We start from the raw sequence: 11,034 nt of genomic DNA, 5'->3' as shown, positions 1-11,034 counted from the left end.
CCACCCCAAAATGGTGGTGCCCACTGAAAACAAAATGGCATTGGAGGAGAATTAGATTAATTATTAACTTTGTTATAACTATCTCAAAACAAAAAACAACATTAGAAATTAGTTTGTTGAGTTTTACATGCACAGCATTTCTTAAAAGCCCAAGGAAAACACAGAAAACTTAAATAGAGCAGCTGATCTTAAGACAGTTAGAAGTCATGAGTAACAGAAGTACAAGATGAAGGAAACACTGGGGTAAATAAGCCAATTAAATCTATTCAGGGTTGTCGGGCAAAGCCTTGTGTTTGTTGGTCTTCTTACAGCTCTTCATTGGAGTCTTTGACACCACTGTATGTCCATCTTGAGTGGAGTCAGAGGTATTTTCCTAGGCACAGAGAGAAGGCCGTGTTCTCAGGCTGTCCATTTTGGCAGGCTTAGCTTCAATAGCGCTGTGACAGCCTTATGACAGTTCTTAGTTCCAAAAGAAGACCCAGTCACATAAGAATACACTTTGTCCAGAGCAATAATATATATTTTTATATTTATATTTAACCATCTGCTGACCATTACTAAAAAGGAAATGTATTTCCTTCTAACTCAAAGTGCGCCCAATTCACTTGTTAATCTTCTTTTCTATGCTTACTGTCTCCATTAGCATTATTGGTAAAATTGAATTATGTATTATGTTAACTAATAAGCATATGTGTATTAAAAGCAGCCCGGCTCACAGATCACAGTGTCATACTGATCACACGTTGTTTTTCAAGACAGGCTGTAGCCTATGTAAGTCAAGAAACAAACCTGGATAGGGCACCACTTGAAGGCGTAGCCCACCACTGGAGGCCAGTATGGAGGCACTACTTAACCTTATAAACCCATACAGGCATGGAAGTAAATTCACATAGACAACAATCAGGCCTAGGATAATGCAGGATACCATATCTGTGGGAGACAGTGCCAACCACTGCACCACCGTGCTGCTCAATGAGAAATGCAAATCCTGTTCACATCACTAACATGACATAAGGCTGAAGGTCAGGAATAGTAATGGGCAGCAGACCCAAGCATGCGTCATGTTGACTACCCAAAACTCTCACTGACATTGAGAGGGGTCTGATTGCTGGGCACATTTGTCAGGAGCTTCAGTGACGAAGACAGCTCAGCTTGATGATGTTTCATGATGGCTGATGGAAGTCAGAGGAAAAGAAACAATCAGCACAGGGAAGCTTAGGATGGAAGTGCAAAGTTCTTGACGGTCATGATTTGGGACATATAAGTAACTCTGAATTGCTGTATTGCAAAAGCAGGAGTAGGTGATGGGAAGAGTCTATTGAAAACATCACAGATTGACATTATGTTGTGGCATATAAGCCTCTTTTAAAACCAAAAAATGCATAAAATACAAGCCTATCTAGTCAAATAATTGATCCTTCACTTCGTTCTTATCATGGGACCATATGTGACATTCACTATTAAATGCCTTCAGGTCTGAGTGCTCATGTCTCACACATGGGCATCTTCAAAAAAATATTTAGAAGGGGATGTGTGTAAAATTGTCTTGCCGTAACAGTCTATTCACTATCACAATACCTGCAGTGAGGTTTAGCCCGACAAACGTAAAAAGTACGGCCAGAGAACGGAACTCGAAGTGCAATACAGGAGAGCATCTGTTACAGGCTGTGCCAGGTAGAAACTCGTTCAATACTGGGAGTAAACTTACAAATGAATTAGCAAAATCTTTGAAAAAGTAAAAGCCAGTATGAAACAAATAGGTACGAAAATGAGCACCTAGAACTTTTAAGGAATGTTTAAATATATATGAATATTAATTTATTTTTAATACGAAAATTCAACCCTTAGTTTCTGTATAATTTGACAGCCCTAATGTCTGACAAACGTCCAGGGTTGGATTAAGACTCACAAACTCCTTGTGTCGTAACCCCTGAGAAAATCACATTGCGTGCGCCCACCCTGTCTGTTTTGTTTTCTTCATTGTGCCACCTCAGCTTGTACTTAAAGCAATGTACCCATATGTGAACATGGCAGTTATTTTTATTTTTTGCATGGATTTTTAATTTTTCTTTCTGCGACCCCACTGTTGAATGTGTGGACACAGCCATTGAGATACTTGTGAAGTATACGTCCAGTGTTTTGTGTTTAGGTGTTTTTTGGTGCCTGAGCTCCTCAGGTCCTAGTGCCCCTGGTGCCCGTCTCATTGTGCATTTGGTTAATTTGGCCCTGACAACTTCTTTTCTTCACAGTTATTTACGTATTGTAATGGTGCACAGATGTCAATGGAGTTCTGTTTGCAGCATATTTCTATCATCGTTTTATTTAATTAATTTACTCAATATTAATGCTAATCAAATTTTGATACTTTTTAAATGGTTTCAGATAACACAGTTTTTAAATGACATAATATCTTAAACTCTGATTGAGTGTAAGTAGGTAAACTCAGCTTAGTGTTAATAATAATGGTAATAATAGATAAGAGAGGCAAATTGAAATAGCATATCTGATTGCCATAAATTAGCAGTCATAGAGCTAAAACCCCAAATAATAATGAATTTCTTAATTAGGAAATGCTAATTTTATTTACAATAAGCAACAATCATGCATAAAAAGGAAACTGCCTCATATCTTGAGCTCCTTCCACATATCCATTTCAGAATGTTGCCATGTTCACTTCTCCATAAGTGCTGGCAGACTCCCACTTTCACACTTGTAGCCCACTGTAACTTCAGCAACTACACTGCCATGTGAATAATGGTGCGTGTGTGAAGGGGGTTTTACAGACACAAATGTTAACCTCCTCACTAATTTAACTAAATTCCTAGGCTCTTGCAGCATTTACAACTTAAGCTTGATAATGTGACGTTAATGCTTGTCAGCTGCATCAGACTGAGATTTCTGCAAACTCACAGTGGCATTTCTCATACCTCTATGGTTACGATAAGCTCTTCAAAGAAAAACTTGGACCCCTTCAAAATTTAAAATTCTGCTCTACTATTCCGACCTAATTTTCTTGGCCAAATATAGGCAATAGAGAACTGTGTGATACACTGATGCAGTGTGAATCTGTAGCTACTGCCAAAACGAGACTTGTAATACATTGCTTTGATGACAGCTTCCTTCAGCTGACTCCACTGTGCTAAAAGTCAACCTGAAGATGTGCTGAAAAGTCACTATGGGGGTCATTCATCCCCTGTGACTCCTATTCTTATAATCTGACTGACACCCGTTTAGGCAGTGAGATGTGCAACTGACGTGCTCTCCAACTCAAGGTCGTGATGTATGAGGCCAGTCTAGTAAAAGCCAACAATGAAACTGGCGTATGAGCTTGAAATGTTTGCAAAAACAGTTGGAAAGCTGAAGATGCGATATAATTAATAATTCTACCACAGTAAATCTGTCTTATATCCATTTGCATACAGACGAGAATGCTGGTAAGAAATATAATTTGGTTTCCCCCCAAAGATGTCCATGGTCCTACAGTGAAGGATTCTCCTTTATCTGCTGCAGTATGGTGTGCATTATCCTGCAGTTCTGAGTGGTGAGGCCCATCTTGTCCAACATAAACCCTCACAGCTTTTGGGACCATTTGGAGCTATCCAGCATTGGGAAAGATTAAACATGGGAAGGTGATTAAAGAGAAGCGGGGACAAGGTTATTGATGGTGCACAGTAGTCAAACACCACATGAGTCAAAGAGGGGCAGATGATCAGTAGCTAAACCAAAATGACAGGAACCAATCTCATAATTACTATGCAGGAAAAATTCCAAAAACAGAATAAACCAGAGAAGAAACTGTCTATCGTGCCCAGCTGATCTTTCCTTAGACGCAGTCTTTACAAATCAGTCGTGTTAAGAGTCACTGAACTGAACAGAAAGAAGTCACAGTCTAGGATTATTACTAAAAGTGGGTAGATGATCCAAAACCAAAAATAAAAAATACCTCAAATGAAATTGTTGAAGAAGCTAACTGTCTGGTGCTTGACTCATTCCCGTATTTGAAAACAGCTTCAGAGGGTTTCTGAGCATGTCATTCTCTCTTTTAAAGATGGACGCCATGATCATCCCCCTCCCATGACCCCTCCTGCCATCATACCAGCTTGTTACAAATTGGTGGCATGTGATGAAGAACTAAAGTAAGAGTAAAAAGATGAAATAAAAAGAAGAAATTAAATTAGAGGAACAGCACATTATTATTACCACTGACTTGTAACAAGTTCTAGGCATTGAGTTTGAATTTTTTAAAAAGATTAGACAGACTCTAAACACAACAGCTTTATATTACAAAGATGGCTGCTATGACATCTCAAGCCGCATATAGCACAAGCACACACTCATAGCAACATGCGATGTCTTAGCGACCAAACTGAATTGGTGCCGCAAGAATCCTCATAAGTGGGTGACTCAACAAAAAGAAAAGATAAATAATACAAAATAAAATGGACATGTTTTAAATTACTCTGAGAATTAAACCTGTTTACTTCTTGAGCAGAGGAGACCTTATTCAGGTCTTTAAAATCCTCAAAGATGTCAATCCAGCAGAAATCTTTCAAGTGAACGGTAAATCACATTACTCAAAGGCATGAGTGGAAATTAAGGGGAAGAGCACACCAGGAGGTTGTGGGAATCTGGAAGTAACTGCCAAGACATGTAGATAAAGCAGAAACTTTGATAACCTTTAAGAAGTATCTGGATGAGATAGTGGAACATCTTAGCTATGAGCTAAACAAACAAGCTTGCTGGACTGAATGGTCTCCTCTCCTTTGATAAACTCCTTATGTTCTAAATCCTAGCAATAGCCATTCCACTTGCGAGGCAGCTTTTTCCGTCATCATCATCAAATGCCAGATGATGAAAGAAGGCTGTAACGTTCCACCGATACTGTCTGACATGCTGGCAGACTCTATGGCAAAGCACACTGAAGTTGTCCTTGTGTCCAAGCCCTAATATAATCATTTACGTCAGTGTTTCCTTTATTTTATCACTCCCCTTACCCAGGTAGAAGATGGAATACAAGTAGCTGATAGATATGGCAAAAACGTTATCGGACAGACACGACTCCAGGGGTTACATTGAGTTGTGTGAATCAGTCCACCCACTTCACAAGTATGGCATCCTTATGTTGCTACACCTTACCGCAGTCCATAAAGAGTCCCAGCTGAGCAAAGGATAAGTCTGTCTGACTCTAAAAGATATATGCCAGGTCAAAAGAGGACGGACGAAGCATCCACAGTTTCACTGCTTTTGCTCATTGTATTAGTAAATGTGGGGAATTGTAACCATGTTTTAGGTTTAAATGGCTGCTGCTGAGTGCAGAGAGGTTTGTAGGAATGGAGAGAGGGGTTTACTATAACGTCAGTCATTGTTACTTCCAAAGTGCTCATGTATATCCACTCTTTATGGTGTGTTTGTATCCTGTGTCTAGGCTTTCCCTTGCAACTTGACAATGCCCTCCCCACACCCAGAACAATGTCAGAAGAGTCGTAGACATTAAAGTTGGTATCTTTATTATAATTAATAACACACACGAGAAAGATAACAAGAGAAACAGAACAAAGCAAAACAACAAGCTGGCCTTCTTGGAGTTGCCTAGCTGCTTTCTGATGCACCATACCAAAACACTGCCTCCTTACCTGCCATCTCTTTTTCAACATTGTTCAGGGCCTCTTCAAGCCCTTTCCAATGAACTGCTGTCCCAAACTCTTCCCAAGTCAATAAACTCCCAGGCATGAGGCAGCTGCAGATCACTTCTCAGGGTCACTTCCTTTCAAGACTCAGAACTGCCTTGAGTGGTCATGGTCATCCTTTTTGACCACAAAGATACTAAGCAACAGCTCCCTCTAGTGCCATATCACTGTCCCTGTAACCCTAGGCTACATCTGGGGTAACCCAATCCAAGCATGGACTGTGTGCTGCCCTCTTTTGGGAGGACAGGAGAGATCTGCTCATCCCTACCTTCCTCCACTCTTCATTGACATAACATGGCTCCAGCTTCTTAAGCTAAGGAAAATGTGATACCACCTTGTGGCCAGACCTTTCTTTCTTTCTATCTTAGAAGAAGGTTCAATGCCCATTTTATCTTTCCATCTAGGGTGACATTCTCACTCTTTTCCAACAATGTCACTTAAAGTTACAAGTCTAGTGCACCACACAAGATCAGGTCCACCAACTCATTACCTGTGTTGGTTATAAAGGACCACTACTGTTAGCAGTGGGATTCTCTCTTTCTCATGTTTAGAGGTTTTATGTGGGATCTTTATGCAGCCCTGTTCCATCCAGATTGTGACCTTGCTGATGGCAACCCTGTCGCCAGTCAAGCATCTCATCACACAGCATAAGTACAAAGTAGGATACCTGAAGCTCTGTCTACCATCTCTTTAGTGGTTTCCTTTCAAGATGTTGCACGCTATATTGGCACTGAATGAACTCTGCCAAATCCTTCTTTTAAGACAAGTCTTTGGCTCCAAACTTTGTGTTATCATGGACTTGTTTTGACGTCACCCAGATTTCTCAACTAAAACCCGATTCTAACTGTTTCTGGATCATGGTACTGTCAGAGAACCCTGATGATATGGAAGTCAGATGCAGAGGCCCAGGATTGACTTGCAGCTCATTCTCCCTGTACTTTGTCTTCTGTTTCTTTCCACATGCAAAAGACATAACAGTGAAGCTGACTGCTGACCACAAACTCACCCAGGGCGTGAGTTTGCATTTGAGCACGGGTGTGCCCTATAAGGGTCTGGGCTCCAGCAAATGCTTCTGGAGTAAGCAGCAGTTCCAAGTGAGCCTGTAAACAGGAAAGTGAGTTCAGAAAATGGATGGCTGACCTCTGCTGTCACTTTGCTGCCCTATTTTAATTTCTTAGCAAAGTTATTGTGACTGTTTTTTCACTAGATATAGTTTTAAACGGTCATTACTGTCACGTGCACAAAGTCCAGTGAAATTCTGACTAGCATGTGCTAATCAACATGCAATACATCTCCACTTTCGGGCACCATTAGTGATGAGTATAACTAGCACACTAACCTCACAACATTTGTCTGTCTTACCTAAAAATGTCAAAACACAGTTTAAACAAGTCATATATTAATTATGAAAGATGTCTTAAGGAGAGCTTAGATAGATATGAAATGCACCATATGACTAGATAGATAGATAGATAGATAGAGTTTGATTCCAACAGCAACAAGTGGGTCAGTTCAGTGTTGCACTGGCTAACACAGCTGCCTCACATCTCTGGTGGTGTGGCTCTGATTGCTATCTCTGTCCCTGTCTGTGTGGAATTTCATTTTCATTCCATGTCTTTGCAGCTTTTCTCCACATACTCCCATTTCCTGCCACATTCCATAACTTGTAGCTTAATTTAACTGGTGACCACTTGTTCACAATGGCCAAGTGTTTGAGTGTTCTTTGGTAGACTAGCATTTTGGGTGGGGTTGGTTCCCACCTTACTCCCAATGCTGCTGCTCTGGCTCTCTAAGACCTTTTATTAAAAAAAAAAAAACAAAACAAAAACAAACTGATATTGCTTTACCCGGCTATCATGATACTCTGTAAATGCAAGAATTTTAAGCAATGCTGACCACCTAAGGAGTTGAGATATTTTGCCAAAACAAGATGCGAATAACTGAGTCAACATGAAGGTGTGAAAGTTTAGGACACAGGATGGTCAATGAAGTGCAGTTGGAGGCATTAGATGATAGCGAAGACATTATCATTCAGACAAGGATCATTACATAGAACAGGGCTAGTCAATAATCAAGGAGTCAGGCACAAAGCCAAAAATATAGAAGGCTTAGCAATCGCAGGGGGTGCCTTAAAAAGCTTCAGAACAACATCCAGGGTCAAGCAATTCATAAAGAGAGCCTAATGGCCTAAATGCTATGATTGGTCACCAGTGGAGCTCTGGTGTGATGTCAAGTATAATTGTCATCACTTAGCAACAAGACATGGCAAAAGCAGGAATGCCACTTAGTAGCATCTGATTGGCTACCTTACTATCTTCACCTCATTTCTCATTGATTTAAAACATTGCAATCACAGAATCTCTCCATCTCCTACCCTGCTGATCCAGTTTGGGTTTGTGGAGCTCAGTGTCTATCTTGGCGTCTTTGGGTGCCAGCCTTTGTTGGGGTGCACTTGAGTACACACCGGCACTCACTCATATGGTGCCAGTTTTGCGTAACTGGACATGCACTTCTGGGAAGCACCTCAATGAAAACCCACAGAATCATGTGAAGAGCATGCAATATCCGCACAGGCAGAAGACACACCTATGAATCTGGAGCTGTGAGGGAGCATCATCAACACCTCCACCACTCATATCTTAGAATGAATGGAAAATACAAATGCAAAAATTGAATTTGCTTCTATTCACTAAAATCTGACAGTTTTTTTATTTCATTTTATTTTTCACTTTTATTTCATTTTGAAGTAAAAGCTTCCTAGCTAACACGCTATCAGGGCCACTGCCTCTCTTCTTCATTCAGCTTAGCTTAGACTTCCAGAACACACCAAGGCTGTCCTGGTGGCCTGATACCCTGACAGTAAAGCTTGTCTTCATTCTACAGAAGGTCACTAGAGAGGGGCCTCCTGCCAATCCTCCAGAACTCTTGCCCACCCTTAATTCCATGAAGCAGACCATCTCCACCTCTGCTGTTACATAACCTGCTAAAAGGCAGCCAGCTGCCACCTTTGGAACTCCATTCACCTAATCTCGCCCCATTTGCAGGAATCATTTGAACTCATCTTACCATCAAGGGTCGGCTCCAGTCTTTCTCCTGATTCTGACAGAATTGTTATAGACTCTAAATGAAACTAAACAGGTTAGAAAATCAATAAATGAAGTGTCACAAATGAGAGAAGTCCATTCAGTCCACCAGGCATGTTTGGTTAGCTAAAGGAGCCCCAATTCAAGCCTGCCCTCTGGTGGTGATAAACTGACTTGCAGAATTCCAGACCATCACACAGATGAGCTCATATATTTTTGGCTCTCTGAGACTGCAGACATTAAATAAAGCAAAACGTTCAGTGGGAAACTGAGAAATGGATTATCACAAAGGATGGTCTGGTAACTCAGCCCCAGGGTCTTATAAAGTGTGAGTAACGTATTAAAATCGTAAATATAGCTATCACGGTGTGAGAAATAAGAAATACTATACTAAAATTCTACTGCTTTATGTTCAGCCTTGCTAACTGTGGTATTCACCACTGCCTGAAAGAAGGATTATGGGGCTATGACCATTACATGTGCACACCTGCTTCACTTTAGTAGTTATTTTTTGGAATTGACTCAATATTTGTTAAATGCATGTTCTGCTCCACTGTAAATGTGTCACTTTTGTGCATAGCTATATAGCACTGAATGCCTCACTGTTTGAAGTGACGTCAATTTCCACATTTCTTATTGCTGTGGCTTGTACCAGACGATGATGGCAATCTTTTCATCAGCTTGACACAATAGAACGATTCTTTCAAGGTTCCATTCTTGAGCATGGATTTCAGAATTGGCCTTGAATGAAGCAATCACTCTTCAGGGTCACCTCAGTAGGTGGCCTTGTGCCTCATTGGTCAATTTGACAAAGGGCAGTTAATCAAGAAGCTGAATTCTTTTAAAATGAAGTACATGTTGGTTAAGGTAATTGTCGTTCTTTGAATAAACACGTTATTTGTGGATTGACAGATCCAAGTTGTAAGCAGTTAAGTTTTACTAGTCAAGTTACAGCAGGTCTCAGTTATTGAATACAAAACAATGGGGGCTATCTCAGCTAGCAGGACTGGACGCTAAACCGTAGTGTTTTAGTATCCGTTTCCTCATCTGGACGTAATCCAGTTTTTCATTCATGGCGTATGACTGCATACTTAAATATAATGTTTACAGTTTTTGAATAAAACAGCATTGGTGCCCAGCTTCAACCTATGCCCATCCATCTTTAAACTCGTTTAATACAATGTAGGGTCATGGGAGCTGGAACTTGTCACAACATTAGAACAATTCTGATGAGAGCAGCCCCATTGAGCCACATAAAAACCTATCAATCCTATTCACCAAATTCCTCCAAAATAAAAACAGGTCATGTTTTGAAGTTCTCCCAACATTCTACTGTCTACCACACTACTTGGTGGTTCTCTGTGTGAAGAAACACTTTGTAATGTGTGTGGAAAATGAACGTTCCTTCTGTGTCCCAAGGTTCTCATTGAAGAGCTGTTTTAAACTCCATAACTTTTATTACTTCAGTGAAGCCACCATTTAAACTCTATTTGCTTTAACTAGAAAGGTTCAATGCCTTTAATCTTTCTTCATACCTCATAGTCCTGGAATCAGCCTGGTTGTTCTTGTCTGGAGTTTTTCTAGCGATAGTATGTCTCTTTTTTATAATATGGAGACCAAAATTGTAAAAATGCTCCAGTATTTTGCACACAATGCTCACCTAAACACAAGACACTAATCTGGATAAAGTAGATTCAACAGAAAAGAGAGAGTGTGGTCGTGTGCCCTACAATGGCCCACCATGCCATCCACACTCTCAGATATACTGATTCTTTAATGGCACTTGATGGTTCTTTACTAGGTTGTGTGGTTCCTCATAGAGCCATTGCTTGACCAAGCACCATTTCACTCTGAGATGGGTTCTCTACATATGAAGATGCTTCTTTGTGCTTTGAAAAACTTATTAATATCCATCCATTTTCCAACCCGCTGAATCCGAACACAGGGTCACGGGGATCTGCTGGAGCCAATCCCAGCCAACACAAGGCGCAAGGCAGGGAACCAATCCGGGGCAGGGTGGCAACCCACCGCAGGACACACACACACACGCACACCAAGCATACACTAGGGCCAATTTAAAATCAGCAATCGACCTAACCTGCATGTCTTTGGACTGTGGAAGGAAACCGGAGCACCCGGAGGAAACCCACGCAGACATGGGGAGAACATGCAAACTCCACACAGGGAGGACCTGGGAAGCGAACCCAGGTCTTCTAACTGCGAGGCAGCAGCGCTACTACTGCGCCACCATGCCTCCCATACTT

General features: G+C 41.0%; 1 protein-coding gene across 7 annotated transcripts in view; it reads left to right on the top strand.

Annotated features, from left to right (window-relative positions):
• ahdc1 (AT hook, DNA binding motif, containing 1) overlaps positions 1-11,034 on the top strand; it is a 356,054-nt gene that overhangs the window by 320,415 nt on the left and 24,605 nt on the right. The window lies entirely within an intron of this gene.

This window comes from Erpetoichthys calabaricus, chromosome 14 (genome assembly GCF_900747795.2).
Source record: "Erpetoichthys calabaricus chromosome 14, fErpCal1.3, whole genome shotgun sequence".
Taxonomy (NCBI): domain Eukaryota; kingdom Metazoa; phylum Chordata; class Cladistia; order Polypteriformes; family Polypteridae; genus Erpetoichthys; species Erpetoichthys calabaricus.
Note: the sequence above shows the minus strand (reverse complement) of the source record. Positions and strands in the feature narration are given on the sequence as shown.